The sequence below is a fragment of the Vulpes lagopus genome, chromosome 9, assembly GCF_018345385.1.
Source record: "Vulpes lagopus strain Blue_001 chromosome 9, ASM1834538v1, whole genome shotgun sequence".
Taxonomy (NCBI): domain Eukaryota; kingdom Metazoa; phylum Chordata; class Mammalia; order Carnivora; family Canidae; genus Vulpes; species Vulpes lagopus.
In genome coordinates, this window is record NC_054832.1 from 45738944 (window position 1) to 45756984 (window position 18041).

Below are 18041 nucleotides of genomic sequence, written 5' to 3' on the forward strand. Positions count from 1 at the left end.
TGGAGTAGAATACTTGAGAAATAGATCTGTATATATAGCCAATTGATTCTCAAAAAAAGGTACAAAAATATTTCAATGGGGAAAATGAAACCTTTTCAAAAATGTTTCTGGAATAAATGGATACATGAAAAGAAAAATCTTCTCTTCTTATGCCATATCAGATACAGAAGTTAAATAGAAGTGGTTTATAGGCCAAAATATTGAAGTATAAAACTCTAGATGAACACAAGACCAATTCTTAGTGATCTTAGATTAGCCTTTTCCTTTGCCAAAGTAATTTAGCTATTTTAGACACTGAAAGGGAATTTTTTTAACCTAAAGATGTAGTCAAAATTCATTTTCAGAGATGGTCTTCCTCCCTTGCGCAATGTAAGGCTGGAGCTGATAGTCTCAAAGGCCCCCTGTTTTCTATGATGCCGTGTTTTAGACCTGCAGAGTTTGGCAAAAAACTGGTTATCTGTAGGTACCTTAGATCTACAGAGGAAATCAAAGTGAACACCTCTCCTGAGTGTTTGGATAATTTATATCTAACTACTTCTGAGGCCTGATTTTACTGCATAATTGTAAGTGAGCATTATAGGCAGTATCATTTCCCTGCAAAACAGAAGGTTTAACAACTTCAAGTAAATATCAGTGGCATATCAAATAAGATTTTTAGTTGTTCCATATTAAGCTTTCTTCTTCCTTATTATAATTTTAGGTAAATATTAGCCCCTTATAAATTTTGGTGTTCTCGTTACAAACTTTGAGGTAGTCTGAGGATAGAACCTTTAGATGATAATTAGAGTCATTGAGCATCCTAACATTTTAGAATTCATGATTCAAATGTGATTATATCCACATTCTATGTAACTGTCCTTCTCAATTAATTAAGGAAACTTCCTTTATAGTAATACTTCTTCATTATAAAAAAGTTTCAAATTCAGAAACTGTTTTCTAATTTGAGCTCCAACCAGATTTTTGTGGGTCAGGTATGCAGCAATAATAATTATAAGAAATGTTGACCTGATTTCTATTTGACTTAAATAATGGCTCTATAGGAAAATAGCCTCTGACAAAATTAAAACTATGTGAATTATTTTGGTTTATAACATGAAAATGAACTAGATTCAAGTGTCTCTTTTGAGCCAATATTACTTGCCTACCTGGGCAGGAAAACCAAGCCAAATGCATTGTTTCTTTATCTTGCAATTCTCTTTCCACTTGCACATAAAGGCCAGACAGCATTATTAAAAATGTGAGTGCAGCCAACACTGCCTACAGATGACTTAGCTTTTTTTTTTTTGCAAAAATTTAAGAAAATTTTATATTAATACTAACAGTGAGAGCCAAGAAAGCTTTTGATTAAATTGATTTTATATGATTTGTTTGAAGCTCCATGACTTTAAAGTATTTGCTAAATGGAAAATGTATAGTCATGGGAAAAATGCCCACATGGTACACTTTTTTAGGTGCTTTGCTTTTTAATGAATAACAAAACAAATGTAAGAAGTATTTATCATTTTGTTTAGAATCATGGGTAATTTTCTTAAAAATTAAAATATACTATACATTGCATTTTCTACTTTAAAAGTCAAATTTATTGAGCTAAATTTACAAACAATACACACGGCCTTAAGTATACAGTTTCATGAGTTTTAACAAATATATTCATCTAGGTCCTTTCATATTCAAGATATAAAGATCATTTTCATTATCCAAATATATTATAAATATCCTTTGCAGTCAACTCCATCCATCTCTCAGGTAACTGCAGGTAGACTTTTTAGCTGCATAAAGTATATTTTTATTTTCTGGACTTTCTGTGCTTTCTTTTGTTCAGCACATTATATTTGAGATTCATCCATGTTGTTGCATGTATATACCTAATTTTTAGTTTCATTAGTAATATAATTTTTTCAATGTAAACTTTTTAGCTCCTTTACAATAAACTCAGTTTAGAAAAGATGAGATAATTTAATAGAAAAATGAAATAAACCTCTTAGTTTTGGTTAGATGAAAACTAAGAAATTATAAGACTATAGAATTATGAAAAGTAGATATAAATTGACATAAACCTGCTCAATGGATTTTTGAATGTTAGTACTAGCAAGGAAAACCTTTAAATTTGAATGTTAATCTCAAAATATATTAAAGGGCTTTATTCACATTATAGAAAATCTTAGAAATGTGGCATTGGAGTTGGAAATACCTGAGTTCCAGTCTTGGCTTTGTCATCCATAAGGCAAATGTGTATTCACAATATTCACAAGTCACTAAACCATTCCAAGTTTCTGATTCCTGCAAAACGGAAAACAAAACCAAACCCCCAACCAACCTCATTTTAAGTTTGAAATATTAAATGGGAAAACCTACCTTACACATCTGACATACAGTAGGTAGTAGGCACTCAATAAGTACAATGTTTTCTTAACTATTTCAGTAGAACCCAGAAACTTTTCCACTGCTCTGTATTATCTTGTTTTCTTACAACCAAAAATAGGTCATTCCTGACCTAGAAGTTTTATAGATTAAAATTTTGATGAACATAGATTATTGCCTCTTCTTTAAAACCAATACAAGGGATCCCTGGGTGGCGCAGCAGTTTTGCCCCTGCCTTTGGCCCAGGGCGCGATCCTGGAGACCCGGGATTGAATCCCACATCAGGCTCCCGGTGCATGGAGCCTGCTTCTCCCTCTGCCTGTGTCTCTGCCTCTCTCTCTCTCTCTCTCTCTCTCTCTCTCTCTGTGTGTGTGACTATCATAAATAAATAAAACAAACACAAGACTGTAATGCTTATATGTTTTTAGTTGGAATCATACCTACAGCTACTCTCTTTGCAACTTTATCTTCAGCAGTAGTCACATTCATTCATTTGTTCATTCTTTCATTTGTCCATTGCATTTATTGAGAACCTACTATGTGCAGGCACTCTTCTGAATACTTTTTTATTCAGATATCTATTAGTTTTTGTTTAATTAGATAGGCTTTTCCGGGAACCCAATGTAACATAGTACTACTTACATTCTCTTCCATTTGCCTATTTTATTTCCTACTCTTATTCTTAATATGCACACACATTTGTGTCTACACACAAACAAACATACATACACACAGTTGGTTTTTCCTAATAGAGTACATGCTTCATAAGGATGGGAATTTTGTTTTGTTCACCACTATATTTTCATCAACAAGGCAAGGTTCAGGTGCAGAGAAGCTCAATGAGTGTTTATTGATCAGATCAATGAGAATGAAGCTCTTGACTAAGGTAAGCAACTCAACCATGATTCAATGCCCTGGGTGACCAGTCCTTTCCATTAATATCAGGACAGATGATAGCAATCTTCTTTGTGACCACTTTGCAACTTATTCACAAAATTTGAATAGCTATTGCATTTTTTTCCTCTGCTATTTTAAGGTCTTCATCCAAGCTTACAGTCATTCAGTTCTCTCTCCATTTTTCCTACAGAGTATGTCCAAGGGCTTATGTCCAGATGGATCCACTGTTTGAGAGGCTACTAATCATAGCCTTTGTTTATACTTTCATGTCATTCCTATTGTGTATTTTCCATTTAGAAAGTGAATTACTCTGAGCACCTTAGCCCAGCAAAAGACTCAACTGATTGTAGCCAAAATTTCTAATTTTAAATAAAAACACTTGGAATTGGTGAAGCTGAAACAGAAGGTCTTAGACAAAATCATTTATAATTTCTTCTTCTTTCTTCAAAATAGCCTTAAATAATAGCAGTTATGTTTAGGAAAAATTCTCAATTTTAGATGTCAAATAAAAGCTTTTGTAGTAATATCATGTATTTTTTAATATAATTTCAAATAAATTCATTCTTTTAAGACAGAAGGAAGGAGACAATAACCAGTGTCAGTCAATGTGTTTTAAAGAATCATGATCAACAGTTTTTATTTTTTATGGTATCACTTCACAAAATTTATGTATACACATAAATTTTCAATTTTTGTTTGACACAATGGCAGTGAATCTTATTCTGATTTTGTCTTTACTGAAGCTGGAATGATCTTCAGTTAAGGTAAATTCTACTTGACTCCAAAAAAGGGGGGAGGCAGATTTGCTTATTGTACCACAATTTTAACAGGCTTAGAAAATGTGTTTCTTTTCTTCCTTTTAGAGAAGGAAATGATACTCATGTTTTCTGAATTCTAATTTTATATGTTCTTTTTCACTTCTCTTGTATTTGAATTATTCTGTTCTTTATCTCCTGGACTCAGGAGACAAAAGATTTTTATCACTGTATTCTTAGGATTTGAAAGACGAAAAAATTAGATGCTTTTTCTTCTACTAAATTGAAACAGTTTACTCTGGATTTTAGCATTTTTCAGCACTCTTACATGAAGGACAACAAATAATTCCACTCTTCCTTTTTAAATTAGTTTTAATTTTTAGATTCCAAGTACCTGACATTTGTCTTCAAGACAAGTTTTATTGATGACTAACAGTAATTGAGATTTGTTTTCTCTAAGCCTAGATAGTTGTATCCCTTTGCTTTTGAATTGAATATGAGATTCTTATTCTGTTCTCTGACAGTCCTGATCTAGCTATGAATGGAAGAAAGTCAGTGTGTCTGTGATAAGTACTGTCACTGAAACTTGTGGACGAGCTAACAGAACATCTGGTACAGAGGTGAAGAGAGTTGAGGGAGGCATCACAGAGGTGATTGTGCAGTTGGTATGCAAAGCCTCAATTTTGAATGTTCCCCAGTAAAAACAGCTAAACAAAAATAGATGAAGATGCACCAGATAGGGGGAGGATCTTGTATCAACACAACGCTTTGAGCTTATTCTGGGAATGATAAGAATTCCTGCATGGCTCTCAGATAGGATTTATGGAAGAGATTTAAGGATATCCCTGGATAGATAAATTGAGGTTACATTGAGAAAGTCCTGTTTACCAACAGCTAGAGAAATTTTAACCTTTTTTTCTATAGTCAGTAACTTTAGGAAGCATTAGAATCCAATTTGTGTAATAGAATCGAGTACGTGAAAAATCACATAGCAGAGATGTGAAGAATAAAATTGAGCAGCATGTATATTTTCTATCGATGTATAACAAATTACCCCAAATCGTACCCTAACACAGTTCACCCTGTCTCCTGATAATTGACATTCCTTCCACATTCACAAACCTCTTGTCCTTTCTTAAGACCCCCAAAAGTATCATTCCATTATAGCTTCAGCTCTAAGTCCAAAATCTTATCTAAATCAAATCCAGGTGCAGAGAAGGCCCTTGGATGTACTTCATTTATTACAGCTTTTTAGTACAATTCTTCTTGGCCTGTGAAAATAGAAACATAAATCCTCTGTCATCTTCTTACCCAATACATAATGGCAGGACAAGTGTAGGATAATCATTATAGACATTCCTCTTCAAAAAGGAGGAAAATTGGAGACACAAAGGAGTATCTGATCTATAACACTTCTAAAATCCAGCAGGAAGTTTGTTGATTACCGCTCATATTTAGGGAAAAGTTTTCATGGCCTCTGTCCCTTTTCTTCTACTGCCTTATACTGTCCAGTTCAACCAAATGATGTTCTGCATATATAACTCTTTTATAAACTTTCTGGATCTTCTATAATTCTCTTTGGAGTTTAATGCAGTAGACAAACGTCAGCCACAAGATGCCTCAAGTCAAGTCCGTGTCTCCCTTGGATTCCCTGGAAGATGGCTACAGAACAATACCTAAAAACCTATAGTTTGATTGAGAGGATCTCTGAGGCACATTCTTTATCTGACTGAATAGTACTCAGACTGAATTGTGTCTTCCTGACATCTTAATAAAAGATTTTTCCAGTCATAACCTTGACTTACTCTTTCAACCATATTTTCCTGGCAATTCCCTGGATTGGATATTTGCTCAGAAGTCATTTCTTAATTTTTACACCATTTGACATCTGTAAAGGCTTAACGTTTCCCAAACCATCAAGTCTTGGCTTGCTTTTGTTTCACAGTCTTTCCTTTAGTTTCTCTCTCTCCTTTTTTAGCACCAAGAAGGAACCACGTGGCACTTTTTAAAAGGGTTCAAAATCCTCTTAGCTATACTATCCAGTTGATTAAGTATAATTTCTACTTTCCACGGAATTGCAAATAGGACGGTTGCTAAACATCCAGCCACTACATGAAAAGGGTCCTGCTTCATTTGGTTTTCAATAACTTTTGCCTCACTTTCCCATAAGCACTTATAAAAGATCTCTTTAAAAGTTACCTAAGACCTTATAAAAGGATTTTACTGCTTTATTCTCAGAGCTCACTACCTGATTCCAAAGGCATACCCACATTTTAGTATTAGTTTTAACAACGCCCCACTTCCAGGTATCAAAATCTGTATATTATTTCTATTCTTGTGTAACAAATTATTATTCTATTATTTTTATATAGTAACATTACCCCCAATACTTTGCAGTTTACAGTGAAATTTTTTTTTCACTAAGTTTCTGTGGGTCAGGAATCTGGGAGCAGTTTAGCTGGGTGTCTCTGGCTCAGGGTCTCCCATGAGGTTTAGTTTTGGGTCAGGACATCAGTCATCTGAAGAGAAAGGAGAATCTACGTTCAGTTCAATAGCATGGATAATAGAAGGAGACTTAATTCCTTGTCATGTGAATCTTTTCATAGAGCTGTTCATGAATACTATCCAACATGATAGCTTTCTTAGTTCAAAATGAGTAACCTGTGAGAGTGTGAGAAATAACACTAAAGACAAGTTCCAATTGTGTATAACCTAACCTCAGAGACGATAGCATTTATATATATGACATCACTTGTCTATGCTATTGGTTACACAATCCAGCCCTGATAAATATGGGAGATGACTACACAGAAGTGTGAATGTTAGAAGGCAAGGATCATTAGGAGCCATATTGAAAACTGTCTAACACAATCAGGCACTTTTGGCCAAAGGCAGTCATATGGACAAGCCCAGAGTCAGTGTGAGAGGGCCCTACTGAAAGTTAGGGAAGTAAGGGGGTAGAAGAATTGGGGCCATGAATTCAATCAATCAATCATACTCCCTCTATAAATTTTCACCTGATTCTTGCTCCTCTCTACTGCTCTTAATAGTCCTTTGTTGATGGGACGTCTGGATGACCCAGTGGTTAAGCGTCTGCCTTTGGCTCAGGGCATGATCCTGGAGTCCTGGGATCGAGTTCCACACTGGGCTCCCTGCATGGATCCTGCTTCTCCCTCTGCCTGTGTCTCTGTCTCTCTCTGTGTCTCTCATGAATAAATAAACAAAATCTTTAAAAAAAAAAAAAAAAAGTCCTTTGTTGGTAAGTACAATACAGGCTATTCACACTCTGAAATAATTCTCAAACCAATTTGTCCTCTCTAATCCTCCCTTCATATTCTGTTTAAACTATTAAAATGGGTATTGGCTTTCCGTATCTCAAGTGCCTGAGCTTGGCTTTCTCAGACCTGCTAAACACACTGAGAAGCTTTACTGTCAGAAATGGATTACTTTTAATGTTCTAGAAAAGTTGTCTCATGTGTCTGGAGTAAAATGAAGAATAACATTCTCCCATTCTTGGTATTCTTTGCTAAAGGATGTATCTTTGAAATAAAATAATGCCCAGGTTTTATGTTTAGTGCTAGTTCTCATAAATGAATAACTTTTCACCACTCTCTTTCAACCTGCAAGCCCTTTATCTTAAATTTAATTTCATTCTTTTCCAGCAACTGGGAAATCTGCCTCAACAACAGAATCATCAATTATTAACTTTACCTATTGTTCAGTGGGGCATGGGTTTATGAAAAAAAAAATCAAAATCTGTTGTAGAACGTTACAGAAGTTACGAAGTGTTGCACATTTCCCTGTACACTTTTCATCCTGCTATACCTTCATAGAAGGAGTGGTAGGTATACCGCTCATTACTATGTTTGAATTTTAAACTCACTCAGTAATATATTTTGCTCTGTGGTACTGAGGCAGAGACTCAGCAAACTACATTTCTTCTTTGCCTGTTGGATCTTTAAGTTCTGCCAATAGAGGGCACCAGAAGAGATTGGGAGCAGGAGGAAAATGGAGGACCTGTGCTTCTTAGGTTGCCTACTGCTCCTAGTAAGCCCCTGCAATTACTGTTGGTCTCAATAGCAGTTTGCTCTGAAGCAGATGGTTAGAGTGTTAGGGCTTTTTGTCTTTGTTTTTAATATTCTTAGAAGCAACATTGTGGTGTCTTTTCAAAGGTACCAGTAGCAGCCAGTCAGTACCGTCTCTTTAGAAGTTGGAGTCCTCATTCCCTGAGGTCTCCTCAGAGTTCCTTAGGTTCCAACGGAAACTTAGTGGCATCTCCTCCTTAGCAGGCTGAGCCTCAGCTCCTCCAAACTCCTCCCCCCAAACTTTCAGGTTTTGATAAATCCAAACTCTTCCCTTTGTTCTCTTGACACTAAGGTTGATGATTACACTTTGCAATCAGTTTCCCTCACCTTTCCTCTTTTCTTTATAGTTTGTCAAAACCTTTTAAATGACTTGCCCATGTTAAATACTTTGTTAAAATTACTTGCGTGGTTTCTGTTTTCCTGATTAAATCCTCACTGATACAGGAATTGCCATTTTTATTTCAAATACCTGTATCCTGTCATCAACTTCATATCCTCATGTAAAATCATCCCCATTTGAGGTTGACATCATCAACTTAAACCACTCACTGTTCTTCCCATATTGCTCCTTTCTATAAGCATCCTTATCACTCCAAAACAATTCAAGTACTTTGGCATCTACAATACTATTCTAATAAGGAAAAACATAAACCTGCCAATTTTACGTATTTCAATCCCCTTGGATGAAAAGTAATCTTATTATACATATAGAATAAGGAAATCCAAGTCTTGGTTTTCTGTTGGATCTCTGTTCCCCTTCCTACTTTTCAAAATGGAATCTGGCTCAAGGGAGAACTTTCTGTGTCTTCCTGATGGAGACAGGGAATTCACTTTACATGAGTGCTTGTACCATTCTCTGAATGCTTACAGGCTTTGGTGGCACTGTCCCTTACCCAGCCTGAGGCAATTCATCCAATATAGAACTATGTAGCTGCTCAAGTCTATAGCAATTTCCTCCTACCTCCTGTTGATTGACTCCTGGCTGTTCTTTGACTACTGTCACTAGACAGTCTCCTTTAGTATTCTAATTGAGCTTCAAAGCTCAGCGAAGCCTAAGCAAGCATGGTAATTTTTGACCAGTATTGCTTATTCACATTCTCTCTCTCTCTTCTATTCTTGCTCTGTCTTGCTCTTAGTCCCTTCTCCTTCATCCTCATCTTCTTTCTTTCCTTCTTCCTCATGGATGTGGAATGGTATTCTTTCTCTTTCTTTCTTTTTTTTTTTCTTTTTTGCTATAGATTCCTTTTGGTCATGTGCTCCTTCTTCTTGTATTTGCCTTAATTCTTCCTTCAGGCCATAATTATAGAATACTTCAGAGGAATATGCAATTATGAATTTATGGAGAGAAATAAGAAAATTCACCAGCATATTATTTCTCAAATATGATCCACTTAACACATGGCTCTGTGGTTCTTTGGATATGAGAGAAAGCACAATTTCTTTTTTAAAAGGTCATGGGAAAACTGGAAACTTTAGAGAAATTGACAGCAATTAAATATAAAATTTCAAAGAAACATTAATTGTTGAATGTGTTTAAAATGGAATGAAATATGAGGTCAATGTAAAATGTTACAAGATAAGTCAAGAGTAGGAAGATCGGGTGGGGCAGCAAGTTGAAAGCAACATGGAATTAAAGGTTTTGCTTTTTGGGTGTCGTACACTTAATCCTCATTGTTTTTGAGAAAAAAGACAAAAACCCCTTACATAGTAAATGAGGATCTTGACTAATTGACCTTTTTATTTCTCTACAGATCCATCCTTATATTGTTACACAGTCTTCTAATCATCATTCATGTCTCTTCTCAATCAGTTCCTCAAAAAACATGTGCTGATTAGGTTTTACTGTATTACATTCTTATATATTCTCATAGAATGATATTCTTGTCCTTCAGAATATGCATCTCAGTTTGCAACTACACGTTCATCAGTTGCTTATTTAATATCTATCTTCTCTATCATACAGCTGCTTTCTGAAAGAATAAAATACATCTGGTTTTACCTAGCATTTCATGCTCAGCATCTAACAAAGTGCCTCTAAAATGATAGGAACACAAATATCTATTGAATTGATGAATGAATGCATTTAAAAAATTCTGAGTCCTGGATAAATTTACAGTATAACATCATCTTCATTATTTCAGGTATAGACTGGTCGAAGAATATAATTCCATGATATGGTTCTCATAACAATGGCTTGCCACAGCTTGGTCAGCGCTATGTTTTTCTTTTCTTCTTCTTTTTTTAAATGTTAAAACTTTTTGATTAAGGTGTTTTAGTGACTCTACAAAGGCTAGCTCTCAGTTGACTAGTATCTTTATGAAAGTAATCCATATTTCCTGAGCTACTGCCCTTGACAAAGCTTGCTCCCCGCCCTGATCAGATATATTTAACCTTGTTCTAGTCAAAGACTGTCACTTGAATTCCTGAAAAACAGCTAGTGTAAAACAATTCTTGAACACGTTTAATATTAATAAATAATTAAAATACCAATATCCATGTGACTACTATAAGAACACAAAGTAAATATGGAGACAGAACACTGAGAGTGCCTCTATATTTTCTAATCCATCATGAACACTATAAAAAAGTTATCTAACATATAAATCATTTTGTATAATTTTTACAATTAAAAATGACAATTCAGTGTTTCATTCAAAAGGTTGTACAAATTATCATGGCATGATACTTAATTCCATATGTCAACTTGACTCAAGATGAGCACTCAGATTTCTGTTTAAATGTTATTCCTCATATGTCAATGAAATCCTAGGAGAGCTTAATATTTAAATTAGTAGACTTAACAAAGCTACTCACCTTCCCTAATGTGACTGGGTCTCATCAACTCACTTAAGACCTGAATAAAACAGAAAACAGAGTAAGAGGGAACCCCTTCTGCCTCACTGCCTTCAAGCTAGGACATATCCTTTTGTCTTCCTTTGTTCGCAAATGAAAACTAGCTCTTCTGGGTTCTCGTGTCTGATACCTAGCATTTGGACTAGAGCTATATCAACAACTCTCCCAAGATTTCCAACTTACAGCTTCATATATTAGTCTCTATAATCACCTTAGCCAATCCCTTATAATATATGCATGATCAGGAACAAGGCAGAAATGACCACTCTCATGGCTCTTATTCCTAGCAAGGGCAATCAAACAAGAAAAACATAAAGACATCCAAATTGGAAGGAAAGAAATAAAATTGTCTCTGTCAGTGTCATGATCTCACATATGACTATTCCAAAGATCCTACCAAGAAACTGTTACAAATAATAAATTCAATAAAGTTAGAAGATACAAATAACATAGAATATTAGTTGCATTTCTATATATACTACCAATGAATTATCTGGAAAATACAGCATTCCTACTTATAGTAGCCTCAAAAACAATAAAATACTTATGACTAATTTAACCAAGACAGTGAAATATCTGTACATTGGAAACTATAAAATACTGATGCAAGAAACTGAAGACATAAATAAATGGAAAGATATCTTATAGTCCTGGGATGAAATAATTGATACTGTTAAAATGTTCATTCTACCAAATGCATCTAATGATTCAAGGCAATCTATCAAAATTAATGACATTTTTTTTTACAGAAAAAGATTAAAAAATCCTAAAATTCATGTGGAACTACAAAATATCTCAAATACCTAAAGTAATCCTGAGAGGGACAAAGCTGGAGGCATCCCACTTTCTGATTACAAACTATATCACAAAGCTATAGTGATCAAAGCAGTATGATGGTGTCATAGAAAACAGACAAATAGACCAGTGGAACAAAATTGAGAGCACTTAAATAAATTCATGCATATATGGTAAACTAATATTTAATAGGGAGCCAAGAATACTTAGTGTGGAAAATATTATAGTCTCTTCAATAAACATTTTTGGGAAAACTAAACTGCTACATGTGAAAGAATGAAACTGGATCCCTTTCTTACCCAAGTCACAAAAATTAACTCAAAATGGATGAAAAACTTATGTAAGACCTGAAATCATAAAATAGAAAAAAGAACAGAGCAGCACTCCTTTACGTTGTTCTTGTCAATGAATGTATGGATATGACATGAAAAGTACAACCAATAAAAGCAGAAATAGACAAGTGACACTACATTGAACCAGAAAGCTTCTGTACAGCACAAGAAATGACAAGAAGAAGGAGAAGAAAGAAGAAGAAAAGAACCTGTAGAATGGGAGAAAATATTTGTAAACCATATATCTTATAAGGAGTTAATATCCAAAATATATAAGGAACTCAAGTCAGTAGCAAAAACAACTCAATTAAAAAAAAAATAGACAAGAGACCTAAATGACATTTCCAAAGAAGATATGCTCCCATTGTTTATTCACTTTCTCTTACAGTGTCTTTTCATGCACACAGGTTTTCAACTTGATGAGGTCCAAATGGTTATAATTTTAGTTGATTGCATTTTAATGGACTTATGTAGAACACTATTGCCTTATCCAAGTTCATATTTATACTTGTGCTTTTTTTCTCAAATTTTTGAGCTTTATATCTTTCACCAATTTGAATTAATTTTTGGAAATAGTATGAGGTAGAGGTTTCAGTTATTCTTTTGTAAAAGGTTATCCAATTGTCCCAACACCATTTTCTTTTAAGACTATGTTTTCTTCATTGAATTGTGCTGGCATCTTATAGAAAATAAATCGACCATAAATGGAAAGATTTATTTCTAGACTTCAAGTTCTGTCATATTAATTTTTGTCTGTATCACATTGTCATACTGTCTTTGTCACTATAGGTTTATAAGTTTTGAACTCGTGAATTTTACAACTTTGTTCTTTTTTTCTCAAGATTAATTTGACTATTCTGGATTTCTTTTTTTCCACATGAATTTCAGGATAAACTTATCAGTTTCTGGGGCTTTTGGTAGAGATTGCACAGAATTTGTAGAACACTTTGAGAAATATTAGAATTTCACTAATAAGTCTTCAACTCAATGACCACAGCCATCTTTCCATTTGTTTGAATCTTTTCTTCTTTCTTTTTCTTTTTTTTTTTTGAATCTTTTCTTTTAATCTTTTACCAATGTGTTGTGGTCTTCATTGTTTTGTGCAATCCTCTATTGAATTTAAGTTTTAATTCTTTCTTTTTTAATGCTATGATAAATTATTTTCTTCATAGCATTTTCTGTTCAATTTAAGTCTATAAATATATTTTTTGTATATCAGTCTTGTGCCCACATAGTTGCTGAACTCATTTATTAGTTATAATAATTTGGGGGGGAGTTCTTTGTGGTTTTCTATTTATAAAATAATGTCAAATTTAAATATACGTAGATTCTAATTTTTTCTTTTATTTCTTATGCATACACTTTTCATCTCATTCATCTTCTTGGCTGGAACCTCTAGTACAATGTGAATAAAAATGTCAAAGTTATGGATGCCTGGGTGGCTCAGCGACTGAGCACCTGCCTTTGGCCCAGGGTGTGATCCTGGAGTCCCGGGACCGAGTCCCACATCGGGCTCCCTACATGGAGCCTGCTTCTCCCTCTGCCTATGTCTCTGCCTCTCTCTCTCTCTCTCTCTCTCTCGAATAAATAAAATCTTTTTAAAAAAAGAAATGTCAAAATTGGATATCCTACTGTTACCCTGATCTTAGAAAGCATCTATTGTTTCATCATTATGAATGATGTTAACTGTGAATTTTTAATAATACCTTTACCAGGTTGAAGGAGTTTGTTACTTTTCCTAGTTTGTTTAATGTTTCTGTCATGAAAGGGTCCTAGCTTTTTTTCCAATGCTTTTTTTTTTATGTCGAGATTATCATGTGGTTTTTGTCTTTTGTTCTAATATGGTGTGCTATATTAAGTGATTTTTCCAATTTTGAATCAATCTTGCATATCTCTAATAAACCTCAGTTGGACATGATGTATAATCCTTTATATATACTGCTGAGTGAAAGTACTTTATTCAATACTTTCTATCTATATTTGTAAGGGATATTGATCTATAGTTGTCTTGTATTTTGTGATATCTTAGTCTAGCTTTGGTATCAGGGCAATATTAGTTTATATCATGGGTTGGGAAGTGTTCCATTTTAAATTTTTAAAGAACTCTTTTGTGAAGCATTATTAATTCTTTAAATGTTTGGCCAAATTTTTGAGTGAGATCAAATTGGCCTGAGCTTTTATTTGTGGGTATTGTTTACTATTGCAGTCTCTTCATTTGTTATGAGGGTTTCCAATTTTCTATTTATTAATTCTGTTTCAGGTGTTTGTGTTTTTTCAGAGATTTCTTAAGTTCATATAGGTTTTTTAAATTGTTGGTGCACAGTTATTCATTGTATTGCCTTTTTAGTCAGTCTAGGTAAAGTTTTAAAAGTGTTATTGATCTTTTCATAAAACAAGCTTTCGGTTTCATTGACTTTTCTCTATTTTTCTATTATCTATTTCATTTATTTCTACTTTAATCTTGAGCATCCGCACTGTTCTCATAATTATACTAAGGTACATATTTTCAGAGGTCCTTACTCTGCCATTCAACATGGCACCATCTCAGAATCGTACTTCTTTGTTCTTTTTAAGTCCAATAAGTTAATATACAGGGTAATATTAGTTTCAGGTATATAATTTAATGATTAACACTTCCATATAACACCTGATGCTCATCACAAGTGCTCTCTTTAATCCCCATTACCTATTTAGCCCATCCCCCAACTCCCTCTCTTCTGTTAACCATCCATTTGTTTTCTGTACTTAAGAGTCTGTTTCTTGGTTTACCCCTCCCTCTCTTTTTTCCCTTTGCTCATTTGTTTCTTAAATTCCACATATGAGTGAAGTCATAGGGTGTTTGTCTTTCTCTGACTTATTTCCTTTGCCATAATGCACCCTAGCTCCCTCCATGTTATTGAAAATGGCAAGATTTTATTTTTTTTATGGCTGAGTAATATAATGTATATATGCACATATATACATATATATATACATACATACATATACATATAAATACAGACACACCACATCTTCTTTATCCACTCTTCAGTCAATGGGCACTTGAGCTGTTTCTATAATTCGACTAAATAAAGTTCCCTTTCAACATTGTGGTTCATATACCCCTTTGAATTAGTATTTTTGTATTTTTTTTTTAGAAATACCTAGTAGTGCAATTGCTGGATCATAGGGTGGTTCTATTTTTAACTTTTTAAGGGCCCTCCATACTGTTTTTTCAGAGTGACTCTGCCAGTTTGCATTCCTACCAACAGTGCAAAAAGTTCTCTATTTTCCACATTCTCACCAACACCTGCTGTTTCTTGTATGTTGATTTTAGCCTTTCCGACAGGTATATGAGGTGATAGCTCATTGTAGTATTGATTTGCATTTCCCTGATGATGAGTGATATTGAACATTTTTTCACGTGTCTTTTGGCCATCTGTATCTGTTCTTTGAAAAATGGTCTGTTCATATCTTCTGCTCATTTTATTTGTTTTGGGGGTTTTGCATTGCATTAATTCTTTATATATTTTAGATATTAACCATTTATTTGGATAAGTCATTTGCAAATATCTTCTGTAGATTGCCTTTTAGGTTTGTTGATTGTTTTCTTTGCTGCACAGAAGCTTTTAACTTTGGTGTAGTCCCAATACTTTATTTTTGCTTTGTTTCCCTTCCCTCAGGAGACATATCTAGAAAGAAGTTGCTACAGCTGATGTCAAATAACTACCTGTGTTCTAGGATTTTTATGGTTTCCTATCTCACATTTAAATATTTCATCCATTTAAAATGTATTTTAATGGATGATGTAGGAAAGTCTCATTCTTTTTCATGCACTGCCCAGTTTTCCCAGCACCATTTGTTGAAGAGACATTCTTTTCCCCATTGGATATTCTAACCTGCTTTGTTGAAGCTTGGCCATAGTGTTGTGATTTCATTTCTGGGTTTTCTATTCTGTTCTGTTGATCTACGTGTCTATTTTTGTGCCAGTACCATGCTGTTTTGATGACTACAGCTTGGTAATACAACTTGAAGTCTGGAATTGTGCCGTTTCCAGCTTTACTTTTCTTTTTCAAGATTGCTTTGGCTATTCAGAGTCTTTGGGATTCCATACAAGTTTTAGGATTGTTTGCTCTAGTTCTGTGAAAAATGTTATTGGTATTTTGATAGCAATCTCATCAAATGTGCAAATTGCTTTGCGTAGCATAGACATTTTAATAATATTTGTTCTTCCAATCCATGAGCACAGGATGTCTTTCCATTTCTTTGTGTCATCTTCAATTTCTTTCATCAGGGTTGTATAGTTTTCAGAGTACAAGTCTTTCACCTCTTTGGTTAGGTTTATTTGTAGGTATCTTATTGCTTTTGATGCAATTTTAAATGGGATTGTTTCCTTAATTTCTCCTGATTTTGCTTCATTATTAGCATATATCAATGCAGCAGATTTCTATATGTTGATTTTGTATCCTGTAACTTAACCAAATTCATTTACCATTTCTAGCAGATTTTGGGTAAAGTCTTTCGGGTTTTCCATATATAACATCATGCCATCTGCAAATAGTTAAAGCTTTACTCTTTATTGATTTGGATGCCTTTTTATTTCTTTTTGTTATTTGATGGCTGAAGTTAGGCTTTATAGTACTATGTTAAATAACAGCGGTGAGAGTGGACATCCCTGTTTTGTTCCTGACCATTAGGAAAAGTTCTCCATTTCTCCTCATCAATTATGATACTCGCTGTGTGTTTTCCATACATGTCTTTATTATGTTAAAGTATTTTCCCTCTAAACCTACTTTCTTGAGGGTTTTTATCATGATTGTATGTTGTACTTTGTCAAGTGCTTTTTGTACATATATTAAAATGATCAAATGGCTTTTATCCTTTTCTTTTTTTAATGTGGCATATCATGACTGATTTGAGAATGTTGAACCACCCTTACAACCCAGGAATAAGTACCACTTGATTGTGATGAATGATTTTTTTAAAATGTATTGTTGGATTCCATTTGCTAGTATTGTGCTGAGAATTTTTGCATCCATGTTTCTTAGGGATATTTTACCTATAGTTCTCTTTTTTTAGTGGTATCTTTATCTGGTTTTGGTATCAGGGTAATGCTGGCCTCATAGAATGAATTTGGAAGTTTACCTTCCTCTTCTAATTTTTGGAATGGTTTAAGAATAGGTATTAACTCCCCTTTAAACATTTGGTAGAATTTTCCTATGAGGCCAACTGGTCCTGGACTTTTGTTTGTTGGGAGTTTTTTAATTAGCGATTTAATTTCTTTGTATATTATCAGTTTGTTCAAGTTTTCTAGTTTTTCTAGTTTTTCCTGTTTCCATTTTGGTAGTTTATAGGTTCCTAGGAATTTATCCATTTCTTATAGGTTGTCCATTTTGTTGCCAAGTAGTTTTTTGTAATATTCTCTTATAATTGTTTGTGTTTCTGTGATATTGGTTGCTATTTCTTCTGTGTTATTTGTGATTTTATTTATTTGGATCCTTTCTATTTTTGATAAGTCTGGCTAGAGGTTAATCAATTTTACTATTTTTTTTAAAGAACCAGCTCCTGATTTCATTGGTCTGTTCTAGTGCTTTTTTTTTTTTTTTTTTTTGGTATCTATATCATTTATTTCTGTTCATAGAATCATAGAATCATACTTAGATAAATTTGTATTCACTCCATCATGGCCATGCTCAGTTATCAACTACATAGGTATAAGAGTAATGCATCTCTGGACATCTACCTTTATCAGAGTTTCAGTTTATTATAATAGGAAGGTAGGCATCACCTAATTCAAACTTCTCTATGTGTATCTCCTCCTCAAAAGATACACTTATTAAAAATATTACCTTACCAGATCAAAGAGAATTAACTTTTAGTCAATAGCAATGTTTTACATGCTTACCACCAATGTATTGCCTGCTTCTAACTCTAAACCTAAATAGAAAAATATTCTATATTGTCTACTCTGATGTAGGGAAAAA